This window comes from Cupressus sempervirens, chromosome 7 (genome assembly GCF_028749045.1).
Source record: "Cupressus sempervirens isolate cs-2001-9-10 chromosome 7, ASM2874904v1, whole genome shotgun sequence".
Classification (NCBI taxonomy): domain Eukaryota; kingdom Viridiplantae; phylum Streptophyta; class Pinopsida; order Cupressales; family Cupressaceae; genus Cupressus; species Cupressus sempervirens.
In genome coordinates, this window is record NC_143124.1 from 632,670,007 (window position 1) to 632,687,737 (window position 17,731).

A 17,731-nucleotide genomic window follows, 5' to 3' on the forward strand; every position below is an offset into this window, starting at 1 on the left:
GTGTCTCTCAAAAAGATACATCAAAACTATCATAAGGACATCAAGCCTATGCTAAACCTAGACTGTAGAACTGACTCCCTCCCTCTTGGGTTGGATGTGGCTGAGGAGAAGGTACTTGTGTCTCATCTAGTGTCCCTACAGCTCCCTTTAATCTCCTGGATCTCTCTAATTAGAGGGGCAACCATTGATCCGTTGGCATTGTAGTTATATATACGTCCTAGTAGTAGGTTGTTCATGAACCCTATCACTTTGCCTCTCACCTATCCTCTATTAAATCCTCCTACAAGTCTTGCTCTCAGTCATCTACCTTTGCACGTGCATCTAACTATTGTTGATCTATCAATGTTATGGTGGTCGTCAATTGTTGGACCCCTGTCTCTAAAGTCCTAATCCATTAATCCATCGAATCCTCTCCTCCACCTACCATAGGATACTCCAACATCTACTCTCTACCTCACTCTTGCTCCATGTGAGGTCATCTGGAAAGCCTCTCATCCTCTATTGGTTCTACCTCCTCCTCTTCCTCCTTTTCTCTCTATTCCCTACTCCTGAATCTCGTTCGCTTGTTGGATGGACCCTCAAAGCCACTATCCCTCTCTCTCCCTCTACCACCCCTCCCTTTATCTCCCTCATCTTCATCATCACCTCCCTAACCATCCTCCCCTAGAAGTGCATCTAGAATCATGAACCATGGGAATAGTCACCTCCTAATCTCTCAAGCATAATCTAGAGATACCCCTGCATCTGTCACTCTTGGGAAATAATCCCAAACCTACCATTGTAAGCCCTATATCTCATATAGACATGTTATGTAGTCTAACATGGGTAGCAAACCCATGTTCTCCTTCTCTCGCACCTAAGCATAAGTAGAGGTCTTCATTGGGACCCGTTGTCTCCTCCCAAACTATCTCCATACATGACTAATGACAAACTACTCCATAATCCTGACATGTTTCCCCACTAGAGGCATGTTGTAAAATATGTAGCTAAACTCATCATGTACCTCATACCATCCCTAGCAACTCACATATGGCTTCCATACAAATGTAGATAGCTCATCAAATATGTGTCTATAGTAAGTCATGTCCCTACTATGAGGCTATGCAATAAACCCTAAGTGTGTGTGTGTGTGTGTGTGTGTGTGTGTGTGTGTGTGTGTGTGTGTGTGTGTGTGTGTGTGTGTGTGTGTGTGTGTGTGTGGTTATCCCCTCTCCCATGGCTACACCCATGATTGGATCACTAGGATGTGGTCCCATGTCTAGATCTATGCCAATATGGCTCTGCATGTCTAAGTCCTCCCCTCCCTATACACAATCCCATGGAGTTCATGGTACATATCAACTAAGATGGTTGGTCATGATGTCATCCACCTTAATTGCCCCACCAAATTCATCACTAATCTACCAAATCCACAAGGGAAGCCTTTTGGCTCTACTCCGTGATCAATTCTTGAGCAATGCGGGAACACACTATGCACTCCATTAAATATCGATCCCCATAATCTGCAACCAACTACTCTCATACAATGTGCCTATCCAAGATAATAACATCTTGGAATGACCCCTAAAATGTAGCTATACCCTCTATTGGGGCCTAATAATAATAAACCTATAACACATAATCTCATAACATCACTCATATTAAAAGAGATGAAGTAAAACATAACTAATGGATATTCTCATCACACTTGCCTAGTTTCCATGACATGGCACTCATAGGATGCGATACACATCCTTCAGTATAATTGTGGCCTCTACAGTGGGCAGGTGAAATTTGTTATACTTGCTATGTCATCTCTCTGCTACTGTTGTCAAGAGGCCATGGTTACCCTGGATATGGGGAAACTATAATAGCCATCTGAATCTAATGATCTCTAACCTCCCTCTCTTTGTGTCATCTAGTCAAGGCACTAGCCTTGACCCAAACACCATAGGGGCCAAAATGATGAGAGCTAGAAACACCTCCTACATAATCAAAACATGTCCAAATGTCAAAAACACACATGAGAATCAGAATGAAACTAAAAAGATAGTAACTCAACTATTGGAATAAGAAACTAAGACACAAAAATGATGTACAACAAAAAAATTGAATAGTATTCATTAAGTGGTTGAACAAGTATCGTACAATGCTTTGCACTATACTCGTGTGATACTTTCTTCTCATGAATTACTTCACATGGCATCATGTGATTGATGGGTAGGTCTCATACGATAGTTCTTATAATAGTGATATGATATTTTATAAAGTATTGCATGGTATTTTTTGATGACCTACTAGAAAGCCTACAAAACATGCTAAAATACTCAAAAATGACTAAAAAATGATGGGATGTCGAGTACTTACTAGTGGACCATACTGTGGAGGTTGGTTATGCAACCAATTGCACTTGACTCAATGTCTAATGGTCAGAACACCTCCTTTGGCCATGTCTCTCACTCTCTATGCTCTAAACTCTTATATGTAAAATGATTTGAAAATGACCCCTTAGGCTCCTTATATAAGCTTTAGACCATGTTTTGACCTAATTTTTGAACTCCTCTAATTGGCACAAAAGTTGCACCCCTAACTAATTTCGATTTCCTATAATTTCAACTTCCTAGATCCATTTGTGGGATTGAAATCAAAATTTTAATTCATCTTGAGGGTCAAAATCATCTTTTAAAACTCTTCCTTCTTCTACTTAGTTGGCTAACTTTTTTAGGCTTAATCTTCAAATCTTGTTGGGGAATTCATAATTTCTACTCTCTTGTGCTCTTCTTGTTCATTTCATTTCATATTTCTTCTTGCTTTGACATAATTCTCATGATTTACCTTTCTTAGTCAAACATAGTCATACATGGGAATACATCTTCACTGATTGGTGGTCACTCTTTGACCTTAATTGTTTACTTTTCATTATAGAATTTTTTTATCTTGATTTGATCATATATAACTCATTTTTACATCTCTATCTCACTCAGTCTCGAGGGGGCACGAATATTCCATCATTTCTACAAATTTCTTTTTCTGCTATGGTTATTTATTCATATGTTTTCTTTGGCTACTTGGATTGACATATTAGTGCTCATCTCAGCTATTGAAATTGTTTATCTCTCTCCTAATGTTTAGTCCTACGGCTAAAAAGTTGAGCATTTAGGATTTTCTATATCTGCATTTCGTTCTTTGGAGTTAGTTTCTACTATCTTGCTATTTTCATTCTTTGACTTAATGTGTTCCTAGATTGAGCACACATTAGTCAAAGAGGCAAAAATTAAATGACCCAAAAATGGTCATTTAGACTATTAGTCCCCTTTGTAGCATTTTTGCTTAATTTAACTATTGCTTATCTTTGATCAAATCCTCAGAAATCTATTTATTCGATTACAACCTATGGTTTGGCAACCTTATCCTAAGTCTCTTATTTAACTAAAATAACTTTCTCCTTTTTAACTAAATAAAAAAACCCCACTTCCCACTTATCCTAAGTGTGCAGATAAAAAGTATTATTCTTATTTTAAAAACAAAAGAAAAAGCTTTACATCTCACATGAGGTACACACTTTCCAAGGTGGATGGAATCTTCATTCTCCTCCACACATCTCTCCCCTTTTGAAATCCACCATTGATCTTAGTTAGGTGAGATGCATGTGCACATGGATCGCTCAAGATGCATCCTCCACCCTTGATTAAGTATCTCTTGGCTTTTGATCTCAACTGTCCATTTTCTTTAAAAGAGAGGGCTCTCTCCCCATTCTTATATCTCATGTTTTTGTACTAACATTATGTTTTAGGTTTTCATATAGGTTTTGGAGCACTTGGAGCATTCACTTGGCACTTGTTCTACAATGACATTCTCTCATTTATATTCATCTTAGATTTCCTTTATGCATAATATAGCTCACCTAGTCTAATTATGGGATCTTTTAATTTTGCATCTTGCATCTCATTCTAACTACCAAGTACACTTAAGAGTCATTGAACAAGTTCAATGAATGTTGAGTGACTTAGGATACAACATATGCCAAGTGAGACAAAGAAAATTTATAGCATAAATCGAGAGTTAAGGCTGATGGACAACATGGAGAACAATATGCGTTGAGCATCAAAGGAGTATTAGTGCTGAGTAAAATAGTTTTTGTATGTTAGTTTGTAATAAAAAAAAACCTATGTAAACCATTTTTGTTGAGATGGAAGCGTATTTCACATATCAAGGAGTTGATTACACGTGATAATGAAGATCATTAGTCCCTATGAAAGATAATCCATCGATTTGAAAATTAAAAGGACCCATACCATATTAAAATGGATGCAATTGCCTTTTAAGACCTTTTAGCTCCCTCCTCTTCATGATTCCTTCTTCAGACCATGGATATGCCTATGCTCATTCCTCTTTTCCTCTTCTCTATTTCATCTTTGCACCATATCTTTCTAGCATCTACCTTGGCTTTCTATGGCACCCAGGACATGTCTTACTAGACCAAGTCAACTTAGGTCAAACTAGTCCTCCTAGGTTGACATAGTCCTAGACTAGGTTGACCCAGGTAAATCTACTCCCTGACAATTTTGGAGCTTGGGGCTTGAAAGTCCTTGGGGGTTTAATTAGTTTATGATGGTTATCTAGTCAACTTGTATTGTTTTCCCACCCAAAAACTCATATATAAGGAGACTTGGAGGCTTCATTTTAAGAACAATAAGCATCTAATTCAAGCTCTTGCTCTCTAGTGAAAATTTATGTCTTTTGCATTCAATGAGCTCAAGCATTCAAGCCTTTTTCAAGTATTCAAGCAAGGAGATTTCTATCTAGCATTAAAGAATCCTTTGTGAGCATTTCCTTTTCAAGATCTAGCATATTGTTGGTCATCAAGGAAGGAGTTCCACGTTGAAGCATTCATCTTCTTCTTCATTGATACATATTCATATCTATGGCACCATGATGGAATTATGGTAGATATGTTGCAAAGAGTGGAGATACCCTACATTCATAATTCAAAATCTACAATACACACACATGGGCAAGGGGGATTCTATTATTTATCTTGTTCTTTGAGGTCATTTACATTTACATTTCTCATTTACAATTAATTCCTTAACCTAGGGCTTGACCAAGGCAAGCCATCATCAAACCCCAACACCCAAACCTTTCTTTCCTATGTTGATTTGCATGTTGGGAGCAAAAAGGATTACATTTCTAGAACCTACAGTTCACAAGATTTCTAGTCGTCAATTTTGGAGTTGCAGACTACATCAACCTGGTTGAAAGATGTCTTCCCAAGTTGACCTAGTCCTTCAATCTCAGATTTTGAGAAGATTTATGGGTCTTGTTTCTTTTATCATTTTATTCTGAGAATCACAATCTGAAGTTGAGAAAAGATTCAAATTTGAAAGTTCATGAGCTTAAATACATCTTGTTAGAAATAATAGTCCACCAAGATAACTAAGAGTGGGGGCGGGGTGAATCAATTATCCAATAATTAATGCATTTATCTTCATTTAAAAAACTTAACCATTCAACCAAAGTAAACAAAAACCATAATAAGATGCACATAAACAATTACACCAGATATGTTACCTAGGGAAACCCTTGATCAAAGGGAAACCTGGTGGGAATGATGCCCACAAGATGATGTATTAATATAAATATTCCTTATTAGAGGATGGTCTCTATTAGGAGTCTATTACAACATTTAGTACATAAAGTCCTTGTTAGGAGACTTTGAATCCCTGTTAGGAGATTCCAACCCTGTTAGGAGTTGTGGTACAATGTATGCAAGATGAGCCCACTGCCCAAACATGCAATTTCAACTACAGGAAGAGCTCATTGCTCAGACATGCAATTTACTATTGTGTTCTTCTTTTCTTTGTTCTGTCAACCAAACCAATCACTGTCAAACCTTTTAGACTAGGTCATGAACCTCGGATCCAAATATCAAACCTTGAATCACTAAGAAAAACCTCAACAATGAAGTTTCCTTCACTTCCACTCTTCTCTACTCAACTTCACATTCTGCACTTATACTGCTTACAAAATTGACTTTTTATGTCATATCATATATTCATGATAAAGAAAAATGTCCTTAATTTATACCAAGTCCTCAAAAACAATTCCTTGATTCAGTTGTTAGACGTTCTCAATTAATCATTATAGGACCACATTAAGAACATATTACACTTAATGATAACATTAATCTTTCGCCTTGCAACTTAATTAACTTTTTGTACACACAATATTATGAAAAGTGAACTTAGCCACATCATAACCAACATGTTCTCTTCATATCCTCAACCTCGATTCTCAAAAATAACAATTCTGATAAGAGATGTAACAAGTTTACCAGAACATGTCTCTGTAAACTCTATCTCAGAATAAACATCACCAAAACTTTCATAACTTCTTCCAAACTTGTCATTTCTACTTTTGATGTTAACTACATAACCTAGATACTCAAAAGTATCTCCCATAACCTTGGATAGTTAGAATACTCAACTAGTCATCTGTACCATCTTGATCTTTTTGTTGTTCTTCTATCAAATACCGCAGAAAATTGCTATATTGACATCAATGACAAAATCAATCATGAATGTAGCATACCATCATAGTAACATATCTAAAATACTCCCCATAGGAATATCATCAACATTTATGCTTCCAAAAATCTTGCAACAATCTCCCCCTTTGGCATTCATGGCAACATAGATGAAAAACATCTAGTTCTAAGAATACCAACAAAAAATTGTTCATCTTTATTTTCAAATCCTTTTCATCAATCATTCATCCTCATTGATATATCTCAATGTGTTTTCTATCACGTTGTCATTCCATGCTATACTTCTTCCAATCATACTGTACTTATGCCAAATTTCTCCAACTGTCATGTTGTACATGATGTTTTTCCATGTTGTTTTTCATGCTAAACTTCTCCCCCATTGACATCAATGTCAAAGGTTTCAGCAACTAACTTTACTGTATCAAACTCTACAAAAAATGATTCTTACTTAGCTCAAGTGTCCAAAGATAATGTTCAAAATAATATCCAACAATAGTCTGGATGAATCTGTCCATCACAAATACTCCCCCATATAGGAAGCATCAACATTCAATCCAGACAACAATGGTGCTTTGTTACACTAGACTGGTGCACTTTTGCATCTTCTACTCTGATGTAGGAAGGGGAATAACCCCAAGCATACCTCACAAATACTCAAAAGTCTCTTTTACAAGAAGCTTAGTGAATATATCTGCAATCTTCTCTTTAGTGCTCACGTACTCCAATCTGATTTCCTTTTCTACAACTTTCTCTCTCAACATGTGATACTTAATAGAAATGTGCTTAGTCCTTGAATGCAACACTAGATTCTTAGACATATTTACCATGCGTGTGTTTCCACAATGTATGCTGATGGGTTCATCAATTTCTATCCTTATATCCTTCAGCATCTGCTTCATCCAAACAACTTGATTACAATTGTTTACCAATGCAACATATTTTTCTTCTGATGTACTTTGTATTGTACAACCCTGCTTCTTACTTGACCACAAAACCAATCTTCCTCTAAGAAATAAGGCTCCACCACTAGTGCTCTTTCTGTCATCCATATTATCTGCCCAATCAGCATCAATATAAGCACTTAGAGTAAAATCATTAGATTCGTCATACCACAATCCAAACTCAGATGTTCCCTTCAGATATCTAAATATTCTTTTAGCTATTTCATAATGTGCTTCTCTAGGATCAACTTGGAATCTTACAACAATTCCAATTGTATTTTCTATATCGAGCGTTGTGTGAGTTAGATATTGCAATCCTCCAATCATAGATCTATACTTCTTCTACTCAATTGTAGGTGTCTCATCTGTTGTAGATAACTTGTGTCCACTTACCATAAGTGTTCCAATGAGTTTGCATGCTTCCAAACTAAACTTTTTTAGTAAATCCTTCAAGTACTTAGTCTGAGAAATAAAGATTCCTTCTGTATTCTGTATAATCTATAATCCTAGAAAGTATTTCATCTCTCCTATCATACTCATTTCAAATTATTTCTTCATTTCTTCTAGAAACTTCTCACGTTCTTCATCATTTCCTCCAAATATGATATCATCAACAAATATTACCAAAATCATCAAACCATCATCAATTTCTTTCCAATAGAGATTATTGTCTACTATACCTTTGCTATATCCAAGCTTTGTCAAATGCTTGTCCAACCTTGCATACTAGGTTTTGGGTGCTTGCTTCAAGCCATACAATGCTTTCCTCAATTTACATACTACATCCCTGTCATCTATCAAAGGATAACCTTTAGGCTACTTAATGTACACTTCTTCAAGTTCTCCATTTAGAAATGTTGACTTGACCTCCATCTGATACACTTTGAATTTCTTTTGTGCTGCATAGGCTAAGAATAATCTTACTACTTCTATTCTAGCTACTAGAGCATAGGTCTCCTCATAATCTATTTCTTCTTTTTGTAAGTAACCTTTACATACCAATCTTGCTTTGTTCCTTACAACTTCACCTTGTTTATTCATCTTGTTCTTGAATACCCATTTAGTTCCTATCACATTCTTGTCTACTGGTTTGGGGACCAATTCCCATGTTCCATTCTTTACTATTTGATCCAATTCCTCTTTTACAGCTTACTTCGAATAATCATCTTTGCATGCTTCTTCTGCATTCTTAGGTTCAACTTGAGATATCAAACATAGTTCTTCATTGACTTTGCTTCTTGTCATCACACCTTTATCTTTGCTTCTGATGATCTTCTCGGATGGGTGATTCTTTATCATGTTCTTTCCTAAAGTAGGAGTTGTTATCTCAACTCTTGGTTCTACTAAAGGTTCTAAGCTTTGTTACTGCCTTGGCTCTCCTTCATTCTGCAAATCATTGTCAGTCTCAAGAAATATCTCATCATTCCTTGGCTTAGTAACAACATCATCATCTAAATTGTAATCAACTATTTTCTCTTGTATCCTAAATTTCTCATCAATTCTCACATTTGTACTTTCCATAATAGTCTTAGTTCTTTGATTATAACATCTATAAGCCTTGCTTTTTAATGAATAACCAAGAAACATACCTTAATCACTTCTAGCACCAAACTTACCAATATCATCATCTCTTTTGATATAACACTTACTACCAAAAATTCTGAAATACTTAGCTATAGGTGAATGACCAAACCATAGTTCACAAGGGGTCTTGTTTGTGTCTTTCCTTACTTGCACTTTGTTCATAGTGTAGATTGTTGTATTCATAGCTTCTCTCCAAAATGTCTTGGATACCTCATTCTCAGCTAACATAGCTCTTGTAGCTTCTATAACTAACATGTTCCTTCTTTTTGCAATGTCATTTTGTTCAAGGGTTCTTGGAGCTAATAACTGTCTTTTAATTACATTTTCTTCATAAAACATATTAAACTCATTTGAAGTAAATCCTCCTCCTGTATTTGATCTTAAACATTTAATCTTCATACTAGATTCATTCTCAACTCTATTCTTGAATATCTTAAACATTTCAAATGCCTTAGATTTCTCTTTAAGAAATGCAACCCATATCATTCTAGAAAAGTCATCGACTAGAATCATAAAGTAACTTTTACCATAGAATCCTTTAGTCTTTGTAGGACCACTAAGATCTATGTGTAGAATCTCCAATTTTGTTGTAGTAGTAAACTTCTTGCAGGGAAAAGAAGTTTTTCATATTGCATTTCCTTTCATATCCTTATCCTAGATTTGCATCTTAATTGGTTTGATTGCATTCACATAGCATCTAGAATTACATTTCCTAATTAATTAGTTCAATTTCACATTCATGTTATCCTATTGAAGGGCCAAAGAGCACATTTCCTTGTATATTATTCCCCCTATAATTCAAATTTAGTATTATCACCATTCCTCTTTTGGGTCGTAGCTAATCTAATTTGGGTTTGAAGTGGATCATATTTGGAAATTTCCTTCTTTCCCTTGCACATTGTGATTGAATGGCTTAGTGCTCATGTAAAATGGGAGTCTACATCCTTATTAAAGTGCTTCCACTTTACCACTAAATATTTTGGTGAATTCGGCCTTCTTACCCTCTTTCTTAGAGTTAGATATTCCTCTTTTGGAAATCTCTCTTCTTTGGCCTTGGCTTTACCAACTAAACATTTTAGTGTTAACTCTTTCTTTTGTAGTGTTAGATCACTTCTTTTCACTTTATTAGTTGTTTACCTTCTCTTGGTTAACTTGGCATATGCCTCTTCTGCCTCTCTCTTATTAGAGTTATATTTAGCTATCTTGTGTGTGGTTAGATCTCTCTTTTATGCTCTTTATTACATTTGTGCAGTTAGATCTCATTTGAGTTTCCTTTTGTGATCTCCCTTTTTATGAGATTAATTACATGAAGCCCAACCTATAGCATTCCCATTAGGAGAAGCTATAGACTCATGAGATCCTTTGATTATGATTCCTCTTTTCTTCCTTGGACTCATGTGATACTCACATCTTTTCTCGTGATCTTAATCCTATCATAGAGCATAACTCTTCTCAATCAACCTATGATTATGTTGACACTTTAAGAGTTCTTCCTCTATAAGTTGATAATATTTCTAGTGAATTTGAAAAATTGGAAACCTAGCTTACTCAAGAAAATCTTAATCCCGATAGCATTGTTGTTATTGTAGCTCTTAATAAGCTTGTTAATAATGATGACATCAACCTTTCAATCTTGCATGGTATATCTCACCTTATTAATACTCATGATAAGTCTTTGATGAAATGTGCTTAAGAGTTAGAATATCCTCCTCCTTCTACAACCATTGAACCTTCTATCCTAATTTCTACGACTCTTTCGAGCATACCTACATATGCTCTGCCTCTTATAACTACTTCTACACAAGTGTCCACTCCTTTAAGTGTTGATCTTCCTATTCCTTCACTTCATGTGAGTGTTTCTCTTACTTCCATTCCTTCTTCATTGCCTTCCTAAAATGTAATTCATTTTACCTATTCAAACCCTTTACCTATTCCTTCTCATCCTCCACTAATATCTTTACACATTGCTTCCACTTCTTATACCTTTTCTAATCCAACTAGCATACTTATGGCTACTAGCGTTGCTTGTAGTCCTAGCATTATTTCCTTGCTTTGTCTCTGCTTTATAACAACAACTCACACATTTAACTCAATCTAAGTGTAATATTCCTACATATGATGTTGACAATCCCTTTTCCTTAGATATCCTTCATGTTGTTATTCTGCAACATGTTGAGGTACCTCGTCTTGAGATATATAATGGTAAGGAAGATCTCAATATTCATGTTAAAACTTTCCAAACTATACGTAGTGATTTTTCTCATGATTATAGGATTATGGCTAAGTTTTTCCCACATACTTACATGGATAGAGCCTTGCAATGGTATTGCTCTGTACCTCCTTATTCTATTGATTGCTTTCAAACTCTTACTAATTCTTTCCTTCATTAGTTTTAGAATAATATTGATCAACAAGTTTCTTTAAATGATTTAATGCATTGTAAGAAAAATATTAAAGAGAAAGTTACTAAATTCATTGGTAGATTTAGATATTTGTATGTTCATTTTTCCTATCCTATGCCTAATCATGATATTCAATGCATCTTTACTTCTAATTTACAAAAATACATTAGGGATAGGATCATCCTTACTGAATATACCTCATTTTCACATCTATGTGTAGTGCTTCACCAGTACTAGTTACAAGTGAGTCAACTCAAGAGCTCTACTATGATGGCTCCTATTTCTAGTAATAAGAGTGATGCCTCAAAAAAGTAAAACAAGTTTTCTAAATCTAACAATTTTATCAAAATCAAGTCTCTGAATATAGTTGATGATCAATTGGCTACTACATCCCAAGGTACGACTACTTCTTCCTCTATATTTCATTCTAATTGCCAGTATACTCAATTATTTGAGCCCCTTTCTGAGGTTATGACTAAGTTGATTCATGCTCATTTTCTTAACCTTCCTCATATTCATCCTATTGATCATAGTAAATTGTTGCCTAAGTCTTTTGATTCGAATGATTTCTATCATTATCATCATCAACCAAGTCATGATTATATATCAAAATGTTGGCATGCTTCTATAAATATCACAATTGAGAGGACCCATGGAAAAGGGAGTCTCAAGAAGTGGCTTATAGCTTCCTATCTATGACATGAAAGAGCTATGAGAGTGGCTCTCAAATGGACTTAGCTAATATGACCCTTGCAAGGTGCACCATAAAATGAAAGATTCAAAGAGTAGATGCAAGGATGCCAATATCCAAGAATCAAGATGAGTAAAATGAATTTAAAAGTAAAATAGAGGGTGAACCCACAATAATGGGTTACAATTTTTTGCCTAAACTAACACTGAACTGTGAATTTTCAAGAAAACTTTCACTTTCAGATGCAAATTGTCATTTAATGGTTAGGAATTTGAAGATGAAATAAATTAGTCTTTTAGGATTTTCAATGTAGAATCCAAATATATTTTCTTTTTTTTCAAATTGATTTGATTGAACTATTTTTTCTCCCTTGAAAATTGGTATGTTATCAAAAACTTGATTTTTAAAAAGTGACATTGTTTTTGACACACATAACCTTTTTTCTATAATAGATATCAATGCAATTCTTTCGTATTTAATTTGTTAACATCCATACCAAAACCATGGAGGGGATCTGATGTCTTTATCCTTAGTATTTCATATTTTATCAGAGTTTAAAGTTGACCTAACACGAATTTGGACATGCATGGCTTTTGACACATGTAACTTAGTATATATTTACCCAATTTCAAAACAAACAAAAATGATTGAAAGAGGACTCGAATACAAAGGCCATAATTATTTTTTAATTTTGTTTACTCTTAGTTACTATTTTTCCATGAAAGTCCAATATATAGGTTTATTTTTTATAACAAACCTCTATTCAATTCACGTGCAAAAATGTATATCTAAAAAATTCAAAATGTAGCAAATTCATAGTCATTAGAAAGTTCATTCAAAGTACTTCTATCATGCAAAAGGACATGACTTTAGTGCTCCATCTGAACCTGGTAATGGAGCCTGGAAGCCATGAAAACATTATAAAACTTCTCCCACTTAGAAAAAACCAGTAATTTCTATCGAAACTAGGCAACTAACCCATGTGGTTTAATGGGGTTGATTCTAGTTTTGATTAAAACTAAACTAAGCAGTTTCGATCAAAACTACTTAGTTTAGTTTTGATCCACCTTATTTTTGTTATGATTGTTGTGGGTTAATGTAATACCCCTCCTTGTATACTTAGTTGTTAAAGTTCTATATGACTCTTCTATAGATGTGTTAGCCCTTATTTGATATTTTAAATGCAATACTTTGATATGTTGAGTAATTGCTTATGTCAAGTTGTAACAATTTCTTACTAGTAGTGATGATGCTTTAATTTCTCTTAGTTAGTTAGTGAAATTACTTTTATGATGATGCCATATGGTGTGTCTTAGAAACATGTTTAGTATGTGCTCACAATGATGAGATATTCATGTTACAATATGATGTTATTTATATATAGTATTTACTATTATACTTACCCAATATTTGCACGTGTATGGTGTGTGTGTGTGTTTGTTTTACATTTATGTTTAATGTGCTTGATATGGTTGAGGGAGGGAGTCTTAGTCACCTGCTAGTCGGGATCTACATGATGTACCACTCCCCGCCATTGTCTATTTAGCTTAGATATATATGAATATGTACATGCTCATATTTTATACAGATTTATAGGTACTAGGCATTAAATTTCTTGAATTGCCAGGATGAGTGTGCCCTATCGCAATAATTCAATGGTAAGAATGGGGAGATAATATTCATGTAATCCCAAGCATAGCCTAATTACTTGTCTTGAGAAGGAGGACATGTATCTATCTTTCTGCCCTTTTTAAACCCATGAGTTTATCTTTGCATGTGTTGTTTAATTTTGAGTTTTGGTCAGTTTTGGTAATGTTGTTTTTATGTGGATTTGACTATGTGATTTATTTAGTAAATAATTTAATTATAATATTTGGGTTAATCATGTAATATTGAGAATTATTAAATATTATTTGATTAATAAGAAAATATTAAAATATAAGAATATTTAATTAATTAAATATGTGTTTAAATTTAAAATATTTAATTTTAAAGTCTAATTTAAGAAGTTGGATTAAAAAAGAATTAAAATATTAAGAGACTAAAGATTTTATATCGCTTTATTATAATTATTTAATTAATAATAATTAAATTAGAGTTGCATTTAAATAATGAGCTTTAATTATTAATATTAATTTAGATACTAAACTATAGTTTAAATAGTGTTTGCACTAATTAATAAAGTGTGTTGGAGTTGATGAAAGCCAACTTCGAAGACGCCCAAGATCACCTGCATGCAAAAACCTGTCAAAGAGAAGCCAAGGAGAGGAAGAGCATGGAGCAAGGGTAAAACCCTAAACGGACATGAGAGACCACAAGATATTGAAACACAATGAAAATGTATTTACAATGAGAAGTGATATTGTTATGATAATACAATGAGGGAGCCCGAATATAAAGAGCTCCAGGAATCTTCTAGAACAAACTAGAAGATGCTAGGAGATAAGTGTGACAACTAAGCATACATCCACATAAGGTGGAAAGTCCTCGAACAATGTGAAAGGATAAGTATGACTTAGGAGAGAACAAACTCTCGTATTGTCAACAACTTATAACTAACTCCTAGGCTACAACTAATTAATAATTGCATTTACCTAAGTAAGCTTAAGTAAATACAATAAATAATTAGTAATTAATTATTTACTCTAACAAAGTGGAGGTAGAGAAAATAAGAGAATATTTTAATAAAAAGGTTTTTTAAGTGTGCATGAAAGGATTAAACATTTAAATAATTAATATTTTTAATAAAATTAGTGGCTTTTGAAATATTGGAAATGGTTCTTTATTAGGGGGTTGATAGTTCATTTGAGAGACACACGAGTTTTGGGGAGCAAAATTTAAAATTGGATCAAAAGAATTGTTGAAAGTTTGAGAGGGTTTGGATATGCATGCATTCACATAATATCTCATATTTTAGCTGTAGTTTTGAGGTAGGGTTTGAAAACCCATTGTAAAAATTTATTGAAAAATTATGTACTTCATGTCTTCCTTGGTGCTTGCATAATGCATATTAATTTATTATATTGATTTTTTAATAGAGAGTTATGTTGTAGATTTTGAAAAGGAAAACTTGTTGATCAAGAAAACTTGACTAAGAAAAATTGTGAAAAAAAAAAAACCTAGAATATTATTATGGATGTATTCTTTTAAAACCCTTTCTAATATAGGGAAAATTCAATTATAGAAAATTGGAAAAAAATAACAAATTGAAGAGCTAGGGTTTCAACTTTAAATTTGTCATTAGAACTATGTGATTATCATGAATTTTCTAAATAAAAATAAATATTATTCTTATATCTAAAATAAGTTGGTTGTAAAATTTATTGAAAAAATAAAAGATTGATTGAGATGAAAACATGTTGTAACTAAACTTATGCATTCATATGAAAACAAATATACTAACGATAGAAAACTAAGTATATTATGGTTGCATGATTTGAGAGATCAAAGGATTGTGAAAATAATGATTGCATGTTTATATTTATTTTATAAAAAATTAATTTAATTTTTAGATTTATTTATTAAAATATATATATATGTATATTTAATGGTTAATATTAACTTCAATTTTTTTTAAATTAAAAAATATTATTTATTTATTTTGAAAATTAAATTAAATAAATAATATTTATTTTTTAATAAGTGAGTTTTTAATATCAATTACTTTGAAAACTCTTAGTGGGATATAACTTATTATATATTTATAAATGTAAGCGGAGTTACAAATTAATAAATATATAATTATGATTTAATTATATTTTAAGAGAATTTTTTTTTTTTTTTTTAATAATTAAAATAAATCGGTAAACGGCCAAGGCCATGATAACTTTTATTAATAATAAGAGAGTAACAAAAGCTTTCTCTGTTCAAGCGGGCACTAGTAGGAAAGAACAGAGAAGAGAACCTCCAATCTAGCCTGGGACAGAAGTCCTAAATCATTACATATCATGAAAGGGGCATGCCCCAGTGACCTAATTAATAGTTTATAATAATTACATTGCAATCAATGCAAGGGTACACCTCTTACAATTTATTTCATCTAGTCTCCATAGAGATGTTGCTATATAAAAGAGTACCAAACTTGACCGCAACCTGCAGCAATACAGATCTACCAAACAAAGAAGTTATCCAGCTAGCTAAACACCATAGGAGGTTAGAGTACAAATAGATAAAAGGCTCTAAAAACAATCCTAACAAATAATTGCTATAATTGGATTAGAAGCCGACATAAACAGAAAAGTCTCAAAGGAACCAAAATGCTTAAATTATCACCTAAAGCTGCCAAATTAAGTAATGATATTAGAAGAAATATTAACTATTCTATCCATACTACACCTATCAATGACATAAGGAAGACCAGAACATCTGGCATGACCACATACTATGTTAGAAAATCAATAATCAAAGAATTTCAATATTTGACCCAAAGATGATTTCAACTTAAACCATACTCTCCTACACCAAATCATTTAAGCTCAAAATCATCTTAACTTGCATACCACCTGTAAATCTAAAATGGATGCCTTCAAACATTACCATTCCTCTGTATATTCAAACCAAGAGCATAGATAAGAATGTGCATATTCAAACCAAGGGCAAGGATAAAGATATAACCAAAGAAAATAGGATGGATCTGATCAAGCCAACCCTCTAAGAAGCTCCTTTCTTCAACATTCCATAATAAAATTATAGGGATACCAACCAATAATATAACCATAGGAGAATACCAATCCATCCAAAGATAATAATAATGATTTCAGAAGCCAACTCGAAACATGGATTAACAATAATCCAAAAAATTAGAAGCAACATAAAGCTAATCTTTCAGGGATCCTAAAAAACCTGGCAATGACTCTAGATGCTACAGAAATGGGCCAACCTAAAAATGAAAAGAAATAAACAAGGCATCAAAAAAAGACCCATCTTTGGAATGCTTCAAAAGGATTCCCCCTTAAGCATTCTGAAATAGAGCATTACCAAAGCTTTGAAATCCTTTACCTAACTAGTTAGACCCATTCTATAATAGGTCTAGGTTCTGGGATCCGAGTTATTACATCTAAATATATTCCAAACTGAGCATGGAGATGAAAAATACTTATGTTAATCGACGCTTGAGCGAAGGAATAGAAACAAACTTTTAAATATATCCTAATAAAATTAACATGACCAGATCCAAGATAGCTTCAGATATGCATATGCCAAAAACATATCAGAAAATTGAATATATCAATATTGCCTCTGTGAGGAAACATACCACAATAAATCACCATATCAACAGAATTTAACATTTTAATAAAATTCTATCGAGTCTTTAAAACCTTCAAAATGTTAATTCCAAACACAATCTTGATCTTGGTATTAGATTACGGAAGTAAAATAAAAAATATGAAACAAACGTTTCCCCATTCAATTCTATATGGATTCAACTTTGTATTCATATCCGATTACCATACTAAATGCAAAATCCTTTTAGCTACAGACCAGCTTACCATCGAATAATCATAATTCCTACTTAATCAGGCCAAACATTAAATATACTCAAGGCTACAATAAATTGATGGCGCAGGTCCCAAAAGAAGCTTGAAAG